At 35.3% G+C, this 21,397-nt stretch overlaps 1 protein-coding gene across 3 annotated transcripts in view; it reads left to right on the top strand.

Annotated features, from left to right (window-relative positions):
- Positions 1 to 21,397, top strand: part of tmem266 (transmembrane protein 266) — an 85,464-nt gene that overhangs the window by 33,417 nt on the left and 30,650 nt on the right. The window lies entirely within an intron of this gene.

Genomic DNA, 21,397 nt, shown 5'->3' with positions numbered 1-21,397 from the left:
TGAAATGATTTGTAATGCAGAACTGGATCTTTGAGGCTTGTTTACCTGTTGTGTTTCGGTTAAAAACAAACCTGGGAGCACTGAGAAAGATTTTTATTTTTTTTCGGCTTGAAATGTTATATTTATTTATAAGATTTCTAATGGAAACTCAGACAAAACCAAAATTATATCTTGAAAGATAAAATAAATAAAACGAACGACATGAAAGTGCTACTGTGCAATAACACTATTCTGAGACGGACAGAAATCCATAAATTGTTTGTTACAGAAGTTTTAGCTTTCAAAACCGTTACGCTTTTCTATAATTGGATTGGTTACTGCCATTCATAACATTTTTTTAGTTTTTGACTAGCATGCCTTTGTGATCCATATCATCCTGTTGCATCATCACAAAGTCTGGACCACTTAGACAGGAAGAAGCCATCAGAACACCATGTAAATTGACCAATCATAGGGACATAGTGCAAACTAGACTCATGCCGTAATGTCACCTTACTTTTCAAACCTCTCCTACTCTCTTAAGAAGAGGTTCCATGTAGAAGCTTAAAGGGTCAGGCGCTGCTTCTTAGTTTTAATTAATAGTTTTTTATTTTAATTAAATTTTAGGAGCTCGTAATCATGCTTTATCACTAGAAAGATTTGAAATAACCTGTTAGACGTAAATATTTTGCCATCATTTAAGACATTTCTTCATACAGAACCCTTTTGCCATATAACCCTTCAGTTCTATATTAAACCCCATTGAACCTTTTTTTTTTCTAAGAGTGTATACAGTATGTCTGTGCCCAAAAAAAAAATTCAAATACCGGATGTTTACCGCAGGAGGTTGGTTTCTCGACTACTTCACACCATATTTTTAAATGCCAGGTTTCAGTGGGTGTATTTGTGTTCCTCAGTGGTTACTGTGCAAATGTGGCTTTAAAAATCATCTGGCAGCCGCACTGCATGCTGGGAGTGTAGAGCACCCAGACCTTTATGGTGCTGACTGGGTTTTTTGGCAGTCGACGCTGCTGTCCCGTCTGGGTAGCGTGACTCACCGTGGACGGCCACTGTGCGATGCTCTGCTTCATGCAGGGAAAGTTGACAAACACCATAAGCTTAATTATGGCAGCCGTCACACTGTCCACAAGCCATGCCTGTATGTGTGTGTGTGTGTGTGTGTGTTTGTGTGTGTGTGAGACAGATGGTCCGTACAATCTCTCAAGTGTGTCATTGTGTGAGTGTGTTTCTGGGATGTCAGCACAGAGCATTCTGCCTCTCACGACTCACTTTGTCAGGTGACACACCTGTGATAACAGCCCTGCTAAATGTTGTGAAACTTTTTTCTACGTATTTAACTCTTCCCCCGCCAGCCAGCGCCAGCATTTTTGATCATTTTCACAACATTTTTAATGGCCCCCAGAATATTTTGTTGTATGAAAATCTGAACATGCAATATGTCAAAAGAATGAACAGACCCTATGCTTTTAAACAAAAAAACCCTGTTTTATTTGAGCTTTATTTTAGCTTTTTAACACTTGAATGTGGGTTAGTTTCATTAAAAAAAGCAACATTTTGAGCAAAAAGATGAGAAATTCATGTTCTTGTCAAAGACTACATCCAGATCGGATTCAGAACGAAGGTCAAAACATAGATGGAGTAGATCGAGTCCATCAACATCCCAAAGCTTCACGGTCCTATAGATCAGAGGTCCCCAACCCCCGGGCCGCGGACCACACAGAAAGAATATATAAGTATAAGTATATATGAGTATAAGTCGCATTAGTCAAAAAATGCGTCATGAAGAAGAAAAAACATATATAGCCTAAGTCGCACTGGACTATAAGTCGCATTTATTTAGAAATGTAGCCTATTTCACACAAAAAAAAAAAAAAAAAAATGTTACGGACGGGACAGTTCTCCGTTACGGACGTGAGCGCTCTGAAAGCGGCACTAAAAGACTGCTTTAAAACTTTCACAGAGACCTTAAACAGAAAGCAAAAAGCCTGTCTTTAAATTTAATTTCGTTTTGTATTGTATCTTAATTTGAATCAATGTTTCATCAACCAATTGCCTGGATTTAATAAGTAAGAAGTAAATATATTAGAAAATATTTAATCACGACACGGAGGCGCGGGCGCGTGAACTGGAGCTGATCTCATAAATTAACCGTCTACTTTTAAACAGAACAATTCAAAACGAAAGAAAACTGACTGTTCTCTGCTTATGTAGGCTAATTCGTATGAAATGTGCATTTCTCTCTGGTGCGTTCACTAGGCCTACTGCAAAGATCGAGTCAGCATCGTCAACTTCATCTTTGCACAGAAAACACTTGTTTATTATTAAACAATTAAAATGTCTTCTGCTATATTTTACATATTCATAATCATTAATTTTGCCGGTTCTTTGTGACAGCTTTTAGGTGCTTTATTGGCAGCGCCACCCTTTCATCGCATCAGCACCGAAAACATGGAGATTTTTTTCTTTTGAAGGGGCATTTTGTTTGTGTTCAGGCTTTCTCAGTTGTCTTTAGGCGCGATGTTACGAGGACGCTGCTAATAAAATTGCGAGTAAGCCTACACATTGGATTCACGTTTATTATTATATTTAAAAAATACCCCAGTTTTTATGCCGGTCGTATCATTTTATTTTGTTGTATTTATCCGCCACACCTTAAAGGCCGGTCCGTGAAAATATTGTCTGATATTAAACCGGTCCGTGGCGCAAAAAAGGTTGGGGACCGCTGCTATAGATCTTCCTGGGTCATTTAATTTAATGACATTTCATCCAGTAACATTAGGTAGTTTTGATTTATATGATGTGTAATGTTGATGATCGCGTTATTTTACGTATGCATGATATCGCTTGTTTCTGCTTCTTCTTCGTCTGCGTTTGGATCAAGAGATACTCTTTCAGAAGAGGTGTAATTGCGCCCCCTACCGTATAACAGTGAAAACACGGAAAGCCGAAAATTCTGTCAGTGGTGGGGAAAGTTAATGACATTTTGGGTTTTTAATGTTACACGTTTAACGTTATGTTTTCATCATGTAACAGAAACATTTTGTTGCATATAATATTGAAATGTATTTGCTATTATAAGCCTTTAACAAGTACGATCACAGCGAACATTCAGATCTGTGTTGGAACTGCCACTGAGCCAGAGAGAGCTGTGGTCATGTATAGCTATGAAACCACAAATTTCTGTTACAAATATTCATATTATCACAGAAGTACTGGTGGGATAAAAGTTTATTGTACAGATTTAAACACTGATGACTATGTTGGCGATCAAAATAGAGCAAATCGCCTTTTGAAAGTATCAATTACATTGTCACATCAGTAGATGGCGACAAGTGGCTGTTAAAAAATGTATTTGTCATTGAATCATTCAAGAGATAAAAAAAAAAAAACCTGATTCATCCAGTAATGACACAATTTATTGTTGAGGGAGTCATTGAATCATTCATTCAACCTGAATTTTTTTACATTTTAAATAGACTTATTTAAATAGCTGTCTGTTCAGAATTGTGGGAGAATCATGATCTCTGTTTGAAACAAACACAAAAAATTTGGATTCTCAATTTATCCAGAATCAGGCAGCTCTAATTCTGATTGTTTGTGATTGTATCCAATTGCATAGCAATTTCGCATTTTTATGTTTACGCATGGTATACATTTTTTGCAATCCAGATATGTAAACTACATTCTGAGTTTTGTTTACGTAATTTTTTATTTTAGGTGTGTTATTTAGAACAATTTTAAGCGATTTAAAACAATCACTTACAAGTAAAAAATTTTGTCACCCCATCGCATTTTTAAGTGTTTTAGGTTATCTTAGGTGTGTTTTTTTTTTTTTTTTTTAACTGTGTGCTGTGACAACCTTACAGCAATAAAAATACAATGTTCTGAAAATGTCGTAAAAAGTTTTCTGCCTTCTGGGATATTTATGTCAGGTATCATTACTGTTAGAACATGCTTTCTGTTAACGGCACTTTTCACTAAATTTGCTGAGTGATATTATCCACAAATCATTTATGACAGAAACTGATCGCAATTGCACAGATTTCCATAGAAAGCGCAAGGTCATGGCCATTCCGGGACACTTTCTTTGTGACAGTTTCACCCCACCAGCATATCAGCAGCTTTGTTTCCTTCTCCTGTAACTGTGAGTAGAGAAAGCGAGAGCACAGTCACGTCACGTCATGTTTCTGAAGTGACTCACATCTGAAGCATGTACAGAATGATACATAGGATATGTCCGCATGGTTTGATGTCAGTTTAAGCCTTATTGGAACTAAGCTAATAATATAAACATGCCAAAATGACAGCTCATTCTATTCTTTATTTTTATTTTTATATTCATTTAAAGGAACACGCCGACTTTTTGAGACTTTAGCTTATTCACCGTATCCCCCACTGCTACTTGGGCGGAGTGATTTGCTCGCAGCACCTGAGAAGCCCTGTGGTGTGGAGCAGAGAGTTCACTCAGAGTTGGAGTAAATCACTCCGCAGAAGTAGCAGTGCCTTCTGAGAATATAGTTGTATACGGTTAGAAGATGGCTGTGTCTCATGTGACCTTGTTTTTTGTACACGCAGTGACTATACAAATCACATGTAAATAGGAAAATGTTGGCGTTATTTTGTCACTTATTGGGAGCAGTATGCTAGCTGGAGCCGTTTACCTCCAGTCTTTGTGCTAAGCTAGGCTAGCGGTGGGTGCGTCAGACAGAGTTACGGCACGCACGGAGATGAGAAGTGTGTGTATGGACTTATCTAACTCTGGGGGATACGGGGGATACGGTGAATAAGCTAAAGTCCCAAAAAGTCGGCGTGTTCCTTTAAACCTACTTTTAAAAATGTGTGTATATGCATGGTCCTAGAGATGTAATATTTTATAGTTAATTCCCCAGCATTTCGACATCAATTGGTTTATTGAAAAAGTTATAAAATGGCTTAAATTTTATGGTTAGGCTTTAAAAGAGATCGCACACCACAAACTTAGCCGCACAACAAGTTTACATTGACTTTCTCTTGCTCTCCAAGGCTGCATTGTGAAATATTATTGCAAGTTTTTATATATTTAATTAAATTAAATTTATTCCTGTGATCAAATCAAAATTTTCAGCTCTAGTCTTCAGTCAAATGTTCCTTCAGAAATCATTCTAATATGATGATCTGCTGCTCAAGAAACATTTCCTATTATTATCAATTGCTGCCACATACATATCATTTTTTTCACTCAATTATGTTAATAACGAGATGTAATGTCTTTTAAATTAAATATTTTCTTGTAATAACGAGATGTCAATAAAACAATATGCTTTTCCCGTTATAACAAGATATTATATTATTAAAAGGATGTATTTTTTACGTGGCTTGACAACGTGGGAAATAGGCCTTTATCACAGTCCGCGTGTCGTAGAGGTTAAACGACCTATTTTTGACGTCGACTTTTAGGAGTTTGAAGTCGAGTCAACGTCATCTAATTGCTGATGACGTCGTTAATAAAAACACAAGAGATGGGAATGCTTTGCAACAGGCCGCAATTTGCAACTAGATGCTAAAGTTTGTGAACCTCGAGCCGAGACTCAAACTCGGGTCGCCTTGTGCACAGCTGCAGCAAATGTCAGAACGCTGCCCTCACGCTATTGCTCTGACGTAACAGCTTATTTTTCAGTTGTTTTGTCTATGGGTCGTTGTATATTACAGATTTCTGCTTGTTCTAAATCAGATACAGATGAAGTAGCACAGTAAGATTTGAATGCATTAGTGAGAGAGCAATTGTGTGTGTGTGAATGAAACCTACCTGTGCAGCGGTGATAGTGAAGCTGTGGGTTTTAGTTCAAAAACAGAGAGCAATAATGTATATGCCAGCACTTTTCAGTTTATAAGCTATTTAATTGATAAATCACAGAACAACGCTGACAGTAAGTCTCTGTGCTCCTGAATGTTTCTGTATGCGCGAACTGTACGTGATGTGCGCGCTACTGTCTGTAGCTGCGTCCCAATTCAGAGGCTGTATCCTTCGAAGGCCGATTGCATCACCGCGTCACCAATTCGAAGGCTTCTTCAAATGTGTTCTCCAAATGCGTCCTTCGTTTCTCGTGAAATGAAGGATACAAGAGATGGATCCTTCGCAGCCTTGCTTACCCAAGAATTCATTGCTCGCCAGTGACGACAGGATTTTTTTTTTAGAGAAATTGCAGAATTTTTGTGAGAATTTTTTTAATGACACTATCTCGTTATTATGAAAAAACATTGTTTTAATGACATCTCATTATTACATTATTACAAGAAAATGTTAATGTTATTATGAAAAAATATTATTTTAAAGAGAATTTCTTTTTGTTTTATTGACACATTATCTCGTTATTACGATAAAACATTGTTTTAACGACATCTCGTTATTATGAGAAAAAATATATAATTTTAACGAGGAAAATGTTGTTTTAACGACATCTCGTTATTATGAGAGAATGTATATTATTTTATCGAGAAAAATCTTGTTTTAATTACACTATCTTGTTATTATGAAAAAAAAACTTGTTTTAACGTGATCTCATTATATGAGAAAATATATTTTAATGAGAAAAATGTTGTTTTAACGACACTATCTTGTTATTACGAAAAAACTGTTTTTAACGGCATCTTGTTACATAACATATCGTTATTATGACATATTTGAGTAGGAAAAATATGTGTGGCAGCATTGCGCCACCGTAGAAAAGAGTTTTTGTGGAAACATGATTCTTTGATGAATAGAAAGTTCAAAAGAGCAGCATTTATTTGAAACAAATCTTTTGTAATGTAAACATGTACTGTCACTGTTGATCAATTTAATGTGTGCTTGGTGAATACAGCTGTTCATTTCTATTCAAAAAATCTGACTGACCCAACACTTTTGAATGATTTCACGTCTTTGTTACTTACAAATATCCCACCCAAGACCAGTTTTAACATCTCGCACCTTGTTTGTTGTGATCAAACAGCAGATATTACAGAGATGATGTAGTCTAGCACACACACTGGTGGGCTGCCACGTGGGCGGATGGTTGTAGTTGCAAACTTCAGGGGGCATTTGCAGAGCTGGCAGTCTCAGTGCAGGGGCAAGACATCCAATGTGTGGGATATTATTAGCGTGTGCTGGCACTTGGGCTTCCTGACCGGAACATTATACTGGTGTGCATGTGGACTGCCCAAAATATTCATGCTTTCTGTTGTATCTTGTATGTTTTTCATAACGAAAGATAGTTGACTGAGGGAAAAAATAGAGCATGAAAAACAAAAAATGAACAAATTCTATTGTAATGCTTTTGATTATGGGAAATTATATGTTATTAAGTGTTAAATACTTTCTAAAAATTAAAATGATTTTCTAATGTTTTGGTAGGCTGCCCATTTAATTAAGTTTGGTATTTATAAACTAGATTTTTACATTTTTGTAAAAAAAAAAAAAATCTAAACATCTTTTAAATGCCCTTGCTCAACTTTATCTATTGAACGAGACCTTAAGCCTAGAGCATTATGGGTGAATTACTGACATCCAGCCTCAAGAAGATGAAAAAGACCTCAGAGACCCCTTGACTATTTATTTTGAGATTGATGCATTATATATATATATATTAATTTGTTTTTGGTTTTTTTTGTGAAAAAATGAAATATTTCAGGTATTTTTAAGATGCTTAGTTGCAGTTTAAAGAATTAGATAATATTGCGTTACATTTGTGCTCTTTCATTAATTTTATAAACTCAAGTTTATAAATTTAGCACTAAAGTGACATATCCTCCTGGTAAATCCTGTGAGATTAATGGTGTGCTTTTCAAATAAAGAATCTCTCTGAGATTCAGCAGATATTTTATGCTTAGCTTTTGTTGTTGTTTTTTGTTTTTTTAATCTTCTTTATCCCTTTCCTGTGCTGAGGTTTGTCTGCTGGCTATGACAATTGTTTTTAGCTTTTGCTTGCTTGCTCTTTACCTGACATTGTCAGTGGAGCGTGCTCTTTCCCGCTGATCTGAGATCAGCCGCTCTCTTTATTATGTTTAGAAGCAGGGGATGTAAGAGATATGTGTCTTAGATCAGCATCCAACTTTGACATTCGCAGCGGTCACTGGAAATCAGTCTGCCCTATTTGCTTATGACACAAATAAAAGCAGACAATTCTCAAAAGACTGCTTAGAAAGAATTATTATGCATTATTATTAATTTGAGACTGCTTTATTGGGCATTGCCAACCTTGAAGACTGAGGGACCTTGGAGCTGTGCTAGGAGTTTGCTAGTGCTCATATTTCGGGACAGGAATTAGAACACCCCTAACCATAAATTAAACTTACAATGTGAACTTGTCCCACAATATTTCTACTTTAGGTATGAATTATATGTATACATACTTTATGCCTTATACCAAAAACGCTCTAGAACTCAATTCAATAAAATAAAATAATAGTTTTCATTCACTCACATTTAAAAAAAAAAATTAACCAGGTATTTACATAACATGTTACTATTTTTATTTTATTTTCGCTCAATATGTCAAATACTCTGTGGGACTTTGTGGCATGATGAATTATCAAAGGCTATCATCTTCCAGCTCATGGTTCACTAACTTTTAAAAATTTAAGACTTTTAAGACTTTTAGAGATTTAAAGTCACTTTCTGAGATTTTAAGACACTATTACAGGAAATTAAGTCACAATTTTGAGATTTAAAGTCACTTTCTGAGATATAAAGCCACAATCACAAGAAATTAAGCCACAATTGTGAGATTTAAAGTCAGAACCGTGAGATATAAAGTCACGCTGAGATATAAAGCCACAATTACAAGAAATTAAGTGTCAATTGTGAAATTTAATCTCAGACTTTTGAGATGGCACATTCTGAGATATAAAGACACAATTACAAAAAAATAAGTTGCAATTATGAGATTCAAAGTCAAAATCATGTGAGAGAGTCACATTATGAGAAGATATAAAGCCACAATTACAAGAAATTAAGTCATACTTGTGTGATTTAAAGTCACATTCTGAGTTAAAAGCCACAATTACAGGAAATGTCGCAATTGTGAGATAAAAGTCATGGCAAATCAAGTTCCATGATATAAAGTCACAGTTATGAGAAATGGTCATCGTTACAAAAAATTAATTCACTGTTGCCATATATATATATATATATATATATATATATATATATATATATATATATATATATATATATATATATATATATATATATATACAGTACAGGCCAAAAGTTTGGACACATTACTATTTTTAATGTTTTTGAAAGAAGTTTCTTCTGCTCATCAAGCCTGCATTTATTTGATCAAAAATACAGAAAAAAATGTAATATTGTGATATATTATTACAATTTAAAAGAATTGGTTTTCAATTTATTATACTTTAAATTATCATTTATTTCGGTGATGCAAAGCTGAATTTTCAGGATCATTACTCCAGTCTATCAAATGATCCTTTAGAAATCATTCTAATATGATGATTCATTATCAAAGTTGGAAACAGTTCTGCTGCTTAATATTTTTTCATAACCTGTGATACTTTTTTAGGATACTTTGATGAATAAAAAAAAGAAAAAAGAAAAGAAAAAAAAAGAAGCAAATGTTTTCAAGATAGAAATCTTTTATAACAACAATATACACTACTGGTCAGTAATTTGGGGTCAGTAATTTTTTTCTTTATTTTTTTTAAAATAAATCAATAATTTTATTCAGCAAGGATGTGTTAAATTGATAAAAAGTGATAATAAAGAAGATTTATATTAGAATTTTTTTTATTTATTTTTTTATAAATGCAGTTCTTTTTAACCTTTTATTCATCAAATATATTAGGCAGCAGAACTGTTTCCAACACTCATAATGAATCAGAACATTAGAATGATTTCTAAAGGATCATGTGATTGACTGGATGTCACATGTGACACTGAAGACTGGAGTAATGATCCTGAAAATTCAACTTTGCATCACCGAAATAAATGATAATTTAAAGTATAATAAATTGAAAACCAATTATTTTAAATTGTAATAATATATCACAATATTACATTTTTTTCTGTATTCTTGATGAGCAGAAGAAACTTCTTTCAAAAACATTAAAAATAGTAATGTGTCCAAACTTTTGGCCTGTACTGTATATATATATATATATATATATATATATATATATATATATATATATATATATATATATATATATATATATATATATATATATATATACATATACATTTTTTTATTTTTTTATTTTATTTTTTTACTCTTAATACCGAAACAAGCTTCCATGCCAAAGAATCTTCCAGTCTATCATTTTATTTCCATTCCTGCTGCAGTGAGTGTAAATCAGCTGTGCTGTATGATCAAACTATATAACCATGCCATTATCAGAACCCAAAGAGCAGGTTTAAAAGCCTTGACTGCACTTGATAGATTGCTATTACTGCTCTTGGAAATATCTTATATATGCTGTGTGATTTTGTTATTTTACAGACTTATTTATTTATTTTTTGTTAAAGCTGTAAGTTTCCTTTTAAAAAAAAAAGTATTCCTGTCAAGAAACGTAATGGCTTTGATCAAGCTATTGCAAGCAGATTCAGACAGGTCTATTTCTCACTGGCTCATGCCAATAATGATTTTTAGAATCAACAGTAATGCCTTTCCCACTATTATGGGTTGGATTACTAATGATATGGTGTTTTTGAGAGTCACATGCAACTGAGATCTCTGTCAAAGCAGCGATCGGTTCTGGTTCTTGTTTGCCCTTTAGTTATTCTTTAAAGGCCGAGACCCTGGCTGAAGTTTACTGAGGTCAGTAACGTGAAGCCGTTAATGCTACCGTGAGTGAGGTTGATTTATGTGGAGGCTTGAAGGCGCTTGTGGTACAGCTTTGTGCTCCTTGATTGCTTTTTCTAAAAGTGATTTCCTCAGAGACCAACTTGATGCCTTCTCAACCTCTTGGTGTTGGAGACTCACTGCCAGAGTTCAGCTTCTTGTGAAGCCAAGGTGTACATGTTCATATGAACACATGCTTGGCCACTCCATCTGCTGCCTTGTGTTTTCATCAGTGCTTTGCAAATCATGGATAATTATATGAGTTTGTGTTCAGATCCTGCCCAGATTCTAGCTAAAATAGAAATTCAAAGCGAAAACCTGGAAGATGAAAATAATCCAAATACAAAATCCTCTTAAAGGGGTCATTTGATGATATTTCTTGTTTTCCTTTTTCTTTAGTGTGTTATGTAGCTGTTTGTGCAAGTACAAGATCTGCAATGTCAAACCTAAAGAGATATTCTTTATAAAAGTTGAGGCTCAGCCACGCCTTCCTAAAACACTTCGCTCAAACACACCTCCACAAATCTACGTCAGTGTGTGAGGGCAGAGTTTCAAATGTATACACAAAGAAAGGCGGCGTAACTTTTATTCTCGCTGTATTATTGTTGCCGCCGGCGCCGGCAGACATGGTTTTATGTAGGGGTGGGAGATATTGACAAAAATGAATATCTCGATATTTGTTTTCAATATCTCGATATCGATATTCAGACGATATTTTTGCCATCCTTCAAAGAAATGTGTGCAAACTGGCAAAGAAGGTCCAGTTGGTCTTTTGACTTGCTGCATTTGACCTATTATTGTAGGCTATAGAAAAAACAAAGGAGCTAACTAAACAGAATCTGAGGTAGCCCCTACTTTTCCACTTACAAAAAAACAAAAAAACGAACTAGGCACCTCTTGCAACAGTGATTATTAAATCAAACAACAATATTGTTGATGATAAATTCAAAGTAAAACATTTTCTTTTCAAAACGCTATAAATCCATCCATTTTTTCCCCAAAACGCAATAAATCCATCCATTTTTCCCCAAAAAAATTGATGGTTTGTCTTTTTAAAAAAGTATTTTGTCTTTTAATTTTTCGTGTTTGCATTTATGAGGAAAAAACAATATTACGTGACAGTTCTCCGGACACGAGTGCTCTGAAAGCGGCAAAGACTTTCAAACTTTCACAGAGACCTCAAAACAGAAAGCACAAAGCCTTTCTTTAAAACGAATTTCGTTTTGTATTAATTGTATCTTAATTTTAATACATTTTTCATTAACCAATTTCCTGGATTTAATACATAAAAAGTAAATAGTCTAGCAATCACAACATAGCCTAAGGTGCTTGAACTGGAGATTATTTCATCATGAACCGAACCGTAGCCTACTCGCCTCACAGGCCTAAAAAATGTGAAATATATTTACAGAAAGCTGGTTCTAAACAAAACCATCCAAAACAAAATAAAACTATGTAGCCTAATAAATGTGCATTTCTCCGGTGCGTTCACTAGCCTACTGAGAAGATCGCGAGTCAATAGCCTATCGCCAACTTCATCTTTGCAGCCGACACAGAAATTAATAAACAATTAAAATGTCTTATTGCAATATTTTACATATTCATAATCATTACTTTTTCTGGTTCTTTGAGGCAGCTTTTTAGGTTTATGGCTTTTGAAAAGAGCTCTTCACGTACAAACACCGTTTCACCAAGGCACAGCGGCCCTTCAGCACATAAGAAAAAAAAAAAAAAGAGAAAAAGCACGGACTTACTAATTACGAAACTTTGATGTGGTTGAACAGGTGAAACAGTCACAAATTCCTCTACAACTCAAACCTTCTCAATACGAGTTATGAGGGAAGAGAACAGCATTACAGTTTTCAGCGCGTCCTCCTCTGATTGCTGTGTTGTGACTGAAAAAGTGCGTGCAGGAGCACATGCGCAAAATGTAGGCTAGGTTTGTAAAATGTCCTTTTGTAAAATGGCATATGATAAAATAAAAATAATTCATATATCATTTTACAAAACGGTTTTGCGCATGTGCTTCTGCGCGCACTATTTCGAATTTACGTATTGAATGTGCGTTTTTGACGACACGGGACCATGGGCTGAGCCACTCGGAGGTTGCTTCCGGGAATACTGCCCTACAGTATTAAAAATCGTTACATATAATTGTTTAGAAGGTTATAGTGTGCGTTATTTGTTTTCTCTTTAACTTCTTTCAGCTCTTTTCATGTTTGGGGGGTCGGATTGTACAAATTATGAAATATTCGATATCCCAATTTTGCATATCGTCCAGACAACAATTTGGATATTATCGTCTAAACGATATATCGCCCACCTCTAGTTTTATGTTTACATAGTCTTCTCACACCCGTAGCGCGACGCGTAAAAAGACAGTATAAGTCATTATAATCAGTAATTATGTCCCCAATGATATAAAACCTTACCAATCTGATACGATCTGGTCCAGTCGCGCTGGCAAAGTTGATCGATCAGTTTGGATATCTGCATTTTCCGGATCAGATTCGGGCTCGCATTGAAAAGGTAGTACCGACATCTATTGCTTTAGGAGCTGATGTTTCAAATATGGTAAGGGGCGGGACATTTCCATCACACACTTAAGGAATTTGGGCCTATCACAATGCAATGGATCACTGGCCAATCAGAGCACACCGCGCTTTTCAGAACGATGAGCTTTGTAAAAATCGACGTGTTTCAGAAAGGCGGGGCATAGAGGAGCAACAATAATGCAGTGTAATTTTACTTTGGTCCAATTATGCTGCCTTTTTATACATAGTTTGGCCAAATTCTGAGACAGCATTACATCCCAGAATGGATTGTGACAATTTCAGAGAAAATATGTATCCAAGATGGTAGACAAAATTGAGGGAAATTATGATTATTATATGTATGTTTGGGAAGGCATTGATATTCAAATTCTGACAGATACCAATAAATAAAGAATTATTTTAATTTAATAGGTGATAGCTGATTAATGGATATTATATATAACTGAAGAATATATATTATATATAAACATTTTTTAAATAAAATTGTACAGAATTGATATTTTTATAATATTTTAATGTTTTAATATTTTTATATATTTATCAGTTGTAAAATATAAATACTATAGTACATAATTATGTTTTGCAAATAAAAAATTTGTAAAATCATAATTATGTACTATAGTATTCACATTTTACAACTGATAAATATATACAAATATTAAAACATTAAAATATTATAAAAATATAAATTAAAAATCTAAATAAAATCTATTAAAATATTGTAGTTCTGTACAATAATATTTTCAAGTTATAGACAACTGATAAATATATTAAAATATTAAAACATTAAAATATTTAAAAAATGTCATAATTCTGTACTTTTTTTTTTTTTTTTAAATGGATACAAACCTTCATTTTGAAATGGTTATTCAAAAATGGATATTCATTTTAAGATTAGCTAAAGATTACATTTGTGTTACTAAATATGAGGAATGGATATGAGCAATATAAATATGGGAATATGAGCATCAAATTAAATATTCAATTCGACCAACAACAAAAATAAATCTCTCTTTCGATCGAAAACATACTGTCACGGTTTGTGGCTGTAGAGAGCTCACAACGAATATTTTGTGTGTATTATATTTTTAGAGTAATATGTAGTTAGTTTAGCGACATGTACTAATGACCTATCGCGAGAAGCACGATTGTGTGGCGTACATGCTTGACTGTTGCCTATGAAGAACATATCGAAATCAGTCACCTTTGAAGCTCTGTTTCAGTTAGGACAGCAAGGCCGATGTCGACAGCAAGGCACCTCGCCAGAGTTTAGAATGGTTTTCTTTCCTGTTCATTTTTCTCCCGACGCAAGAGCGGGAGCGAGAGAATCAGTGTTTGACTGAGAGGCAAGTATGACAGCACATTTCTCAGGTTCACGATCGATCAGGTTCATGGTGTAATTCAGCCCTCTCCGCTCGCCCGTTTGCGAGTTCAATCCGTCTCTCCTGCGTCTCGCGTAGTGCTGATACTGATGTCTCTATAAACCTGTCCACTCCAGCACACACATTTCCTCCTCGCTCTTTCTGGATGTGCGTAGGGTTAGCAAAAGTGCAAATTACCATTCACGTTTGGAAATGTGGGTACTGAATATTTGTGTTCTTTTAAAGCTCCAGTCAGGCATGTATGCATGTAGAGAAGGTTGTCAAAGACGAATGTCAGCAAACTGAAGTGTTTTGGCACAAATTATATTTGATTATACAGCAGACATTTTAATGAGACTGTTATGCTTCAGGATTGTTTCCTCAGTCAATTTGTAGTCCTATTTATAAATTTGCTATAAAAAAAACACAATAATAATAAATGCTAAATGCACCTCTTCTGTGATGAGCATGGTTTTAATTTCTGTATTAATTTTTTTTTTCCTTAATGTCCTGAAATCATAATGAAGAAAAAAGCCTAATTACACTTCATAAAATAATATTTATATTACACGACTGTGTAAAGTCAATAAATCTCTTAAAATATCAGATAATTTTACCTTTTTGTGACAAGGCAGAGTTAAAATATATTTAAGATGTTTGTGTAAAATTCTTTTGCCTTGAAATATATATTTAAAAACTTAAAAAAAAAAAATAAATTAAGAATGATTATTGATTAAGATGTTTACTCGCATGTATTCAGGGTGTAAGGAAAATGTTTTACTTTTTACTTGGTTAGACCACATGACATTTTAATTGAAACTTTTCTTGAAAATGGTATAAATATTTTTCAGAATCATATGAAACCAACATGAATACTAAGAGTATATTTCTAACAAATTTGCATATGTTTTACATTTAAAGCTTTTTGAAAGGTTTATTTTTAGTGATGCAAAGATAACAAATATTCTAGTTCTACATAAATATAATATAAAATATAAATCAAACTACAAGCAATAGCAGAAATAAACAACAGAACAAAGATGCAAATAAACAGTGTTTTTCAGGTAGATGTAACAGTGGTTAGATACAGATTAGGTAGATTATGTACAGACATTGAATAAAGTAATTCAATGTAAAATAACACTGAATAGTCTTTACTGTATAAACTATAATATAGATGTATCCTTATTAAAGTTACAAAAGTTTTTGCAGTGAGTCTATTGTTTGACTAACATTAAAAACACAGACAGCTGCAGGAATATTAGACTGCTGTCACTTTAAGACGTAATGCACGGATCCAATATACTGATACTGTACACTAGTTTTATTTCTCAACTGTTTACGTTCACTTAAGACATTACCGACTGTGTTTACTAGGATACTTGCCAAGAGCATTTTGACATTATTTTGTGTGAAATTGTCCGGTCAAGTCCACAAAAATGTAAGAGTGCTCAATTCGGATGTGCAATTTGTGTACACAAAACTTCTCATACAGCGCGCGCGAGTTATCTTTCGTGTCTTCTTGCACTTGATTGCTTAAATTGGCAAGGCTTTAAAACGCATGCAAATAATAAACTTTCATTATGACGCAGCGCTGGCCAGATCAAGACAGTGACAATTCAGTCAACAAGCCCTGCATGTGCTCTCTCTTTCTCTCACATTTAGTGTGTGTGTGTGTGTGAGAGAGAAAGCAACAGAGGGTGGTCTCAGCCAAACCATGGTGCATAAAGCTCAACAGGCAATGAAATTATATCTGCACTAAACAATTTTTTTGCCTCTAACTGAATTACAGGCGACTGTAATAGCCATTGGCTAATTAAAGACATTTTTTAGTCCCCTCTCATTTGGTCGCATATGCGAGTGATTTACTCGCATTGTAGAGGGTTGGGTTATTGAACTCTTTATGGTGTGCAGGGTGTCATGTTCTATAAATTAAACCAGGCGTAGTAAAGTTCTTCAGCATTGAGCCGCCTCTCTATATATCAGCCTGAACAAATTTCCCTACTCTAGCCTGATTTTTGGTTACGGTGAAGTTTACCATGTCTACCTGGTGTAGTGCCGTACCTGTTACCTGTGCACATGAAATAGACACTGACAGTCAAAACACATAATCAGGGAAGTGCTGTATTTTAGTCTGGCTATAGCTCAACTAGTCAAACGTGTATAAGTTTATGTAATAATAACATGTTAGCTAATGTAAGTAAGAATAAATGACTTGCTCAATACTCCACTGGATCAATCGCGTTCTTCTTCTTCTGAGCCACTGCACTTCTTCCAAACTTGCTTGTAAAGCAGAGGAATGATGAAGCTCGATGCGTTGTTTATCGAGGTGATAGGGTATGGAGCGAATTATGTGCCATAATTAAACAAACAAATCCAGCATTTTGCAAACAAACTCGATCTACTTCGCAATGGAAAACTCGACTCGCAAACAAACAGAAAGCAGTGTGCAAGTACAAGGTCAGTTTGAGTGAAAATGCACTGGAGTACAAATACGTATTGTGTTTTACAAATATAAATAAATGAGCCAAGATAATACTTCACAAATAAATACAAACCATCCTACAAATTGCATGTAACCTTTGAACAAATACCAAATCTAGTGCATATAAATGCATATCTGTCTGTTATGATTGTGTGACACTTGGCTTTTTATGAGATCTCTCGGCTCGATTTTCTCACAAATGTGTCCAGGCAGATTTTCTCACAAATGCAGTTGAGCAACTTCCTCTTCTTAAACAGTAGATGGCGCTAAACTAGGAGATTAATTTAGCGCTAGTCTCCCGGGAGAAACACTGATTTGAAACTTGCCTTTGCCTACAGCTGACGAAAATGATCAGTGTTTCTGTATTATTTGATCTATAATTAACCTTTTTGAGGTTTTCTTTTGCAAAATGTTTATTACATATCTAGACAGATTAGCACTTAGCAATTCACTCTCTCTAGGATAGGGGAATCTATAAGATGAAAGCTCTGCCATCATATGTTACTTTTTTAATTTTTTTGAAAAAACGTTACATTTACTGAACAAGTCTATTGTTCTCCATAAATTAATGAGAACATTTCATTTAATTGAAAGGAGGGTCCCACTTATTTATTTATTTAGTTGGAATTCAGTCAGCTTAACTGTTAATGTAATAAAATAATTAATGAACAAAACAAATATACAATTGTTTCTTAACTTGCCTGTGACGTATGCAGTGCCCAAATTATTATTTTGGACAGACAAATGAAACCCGCCTCTCAAATAAATGAAATGTTCTCATTAATTTATGGAAAGCGAAAGAAATAGATTCGTTCAGTGTAGACATAATCACTAATTTAGCAATTTCGCATGCATCCGATGTAGAAAAAATTTACAAAAAGCAACATATGATGGCAGAGCTTTAAGTTTGTAGATTCCCCTATCATAGAGAGAGTGAAGTGCTACTAAGTGCTAATGTGGATTTCTGTCTAGATATGTAATAAACATTTTGCAAAAGAAAACCTCAAAAAGGTTAATTATAGATCAAATAATACAGAAACACATCCGTTCACCGGTCATTTTCCTCAGCTCTGGCAAAGGCAAGTTTCAAATCAGTGTTTCTCCCGGGAGACTAGCGCTAAATTAATCCCCTAGTTTAGCGCCATCTACTGTTTAAGAAGAGGAAGTTGCTCAACTGCATTTGTGAGAAAATCTGCCTGGACACATTTGTGAGAAAATCGAGCCGAGAGATCTCATAAAAAGCCAAGTGTCACACAATCATAACAGACAGATATGCATTTGTATGCACTAGATTTGGTATTTGTTCAAAGGTTACATGCAATTTATAGGATGGTTTGTATTTATTTGTTAAGTATTATCTTGGCTCATTTATTTATATTTGTAAAACACAATACATATTTGTTACTCCGGTGCATTTTCACTCAAACTGACCTTTGTACTTGCACATTGCTTTCTGTTTGTTTGCGAGTCGAGTTTTCCTTTGCAAAGCAGTTTGCAAAATGCTGGATTTGTTTGTTTAATTATGGCACATAATTATACTCCATAGATAGGGCGTTTACAGGTTAGCGTGGCTCACATGGACGATTACCATGTTTCATAAGGATTACATAAACAGAGAATATTTGTTTTTGATATGAATTACTTAATTTAATAGTAGACACTTCAAGCTTTCTAAATGCATATCTCTTATGTCTGTGTGGCAAGTATTCGCTGAGTTTCGGTTCATTTTTGTGACTCGTTTCAGAAAGAAGTTCACAGAGACTGAGACGGCAGAAAGCGCACCCTGTTTGTTTTCTTTATATTACAAAAGCACAAAGGTTTGTTTTTATTGTGACACCCTTTACAGTTTCAAATTATGTATTACTTGTTTCTGTGTGGGGTATTTAGCTCTAGAGGGTTAAACGTCAGTTTCAGTTAATGATTTTGGCCCTCCATTTTGGGTAGCAATTTTAATAAATCACTAGTTTTTTCTTTGTCATTGGCCTGCCTTTACGTGCCCTAATGTTTAGCCCTCACCTCTAGTTTGACTGGCACCTCTGTGGCCTGAGCCAGCAACCCCCGTTCTCATATGACCCATGATCAGGCTCCACTGTGACCGGCATGATGAGGTGGAGGGAAGGTGAAAGAGATCCAGTCACACTCCATAGCTCCACTCTGGAACTGGAGACCAGCAATGTCCTTCTTACTCGGCGGCTTTTTGGGTTGAACTTTCCCACCTAGGACTCATTCATCCATTCCTCTAATACAGGTCGTGGGATTGGGTTTGAGTCTGACTAGCTGCTGCTCGCTCAGCATAAAATAACAACCTCCAGCCATTGCCATGTTTCACCAGCGCTCCTGGTCTCAGTGGTTTCGCGCTTTGATTACACTGCCCTTCCAGAGACTGCTTGCTCGTACACTACTGCAGCTGCAGCCAGAACCACATTTTATTTCACTGCACAATGACACTGATGTTCAAGGAGATTGACCACCCTTAAGTGTTTGTTACACTTTCAGTTACACTTAATAGTGACACATTTTTCAGGTTAAATATATAAACATTACTTACACTATCAAGAAAACAACAACCAAACAATTTTATTTAGAATTTTTACTAGGGCTGTAAATGGATTAAAAAAATGTAGTATGTTAAAAGTAGGCATTGTAATGAATTATTGTGCGAAAAATGTCACTATGTTAGGGGTCAACCTGTACCACAATGTGTAATCTCAACATAAAATGTCATCAAATTATAATGAAATGCATTATGTGCTGATGAGAGTTTGGGGTTGTGGAGCCATCAGGGAACTTGGAGTTTGCACTTTTACGAGGGCGTAAAGTTACAGAGTGCTAAGCTGGTATTATTAGACACCAGTGCTCAGCCAAGCACACAGATTCCATGTCTGATCTGCCCTTCCTGCTCGAACCGCACAAGGGCGAAGCCCAAAGCATGCAAATATAGTCCATCTGATCAAATGAAGGCACGGCCATGCTGTTAAGCAATCATCTTTTTGGCTGCGTCTGATAAGTGGAGTCTGTACTCTCCAGATGGTGTGTGTATGTGTGTATGGATGCAACTCAGAGAGCCACAGGATGAGGTCAGTCTGGCCACACTGATCAGTCTTTTCTATGCTGCCAAGATCAGAATCCGCTCCCGAGAGAAGGAGCCCAGGATGCACAGTATGGGCTTGGAGCTCAGTCTGGAAAATAGTGCGCAAATGCTCACGTTCCAACAGTTCAGCAAAAAAGAAAAAAAGAGAGTGATAAAAGAGAGCATATATGGTGCCAAAATAGTTTAAGATTTTAAGTAGTGGCGAAAACCTGGGCGATGTTTGGAATTGAATTAGAGCTGCACATTTCTGGATACATTTTTATTTTTTTATTTTTTTTCTAACAGATCACGATTCTGAACAGACAACTAATAAACAAAATAACATGCAATTTACTAGAAGTTCTGACAAAATGTTAATCGCTGCAGTCTATTTAAAACTTTTAATTTATTTGAATGAATTATAAAAAAAAAAAAGAATGATTCAATGTAGCCTGGCAAACGTCAGACCTCTTCTCATTGAGACGTGGTCTGGGAAAACCACGTTCATTTTCTCGTATTTGAGGCGTGGTTTACGAATGCCCAGAGCCGTTTATTGGGCGCTACGAATGTCTATCAAATGCGCCTGTACGTAGCTCATAGCCAATCGTTTCAATTATACCAGATGACGTATGTAGAGCAACAGAAATTCGACGAGGAAGAAGACGAAATAAACTTGCGTTCTAAACTACTTAGAACACTATCTAAGGCTGCATCGAAAGGTAACTTCGCGTCTGATGCCATGTTGGATCCATAGATATAAACAAACTGCTTCGGTGTGCCGCATAGACGTCGTCATCGTCTTGCTGCTCCCTCCCCGTTCTGTGATTGGTTCCCTTTTTGAGGGGAAAATCTGGTCCATGGTATCCAGGCTGCCTAGCAGTGTGAATAAAATCGCGCTGCGCCAAGGCAGCATGGGGAAACCCAGGCTAGATTCAATGACTCACTCATAAATACTTCACTTGTTTCATTACTGGATGAATCAGCGTTTTTTTTTTTTTTTTACGAATCTCTTGAATGAATGATTCAATGACATACATTTTTTAACAGTCACTTGTCGCCACCTACTGGTGTAACAATCTAAATGATACAATCTTAATATGAAGCGCCAA

This window comes from Squalius cephalus (genome assembly GCF_949319135.1).
Source record: "Squalius cephalus genome assembly, chromosome: 23".
Classification (NCBI taxonomy): domain Eukaryota; kingdom Metazoa; phylum Chordata; class Actinopteri; order Cypriniformes; family Leuciscidae; genus Squalius; species Squalius cephalus.
Note: the sequence above shows the minus strand (reverse complement) of the source record. Positions and strands in the feature narration are given on the sequence as shown.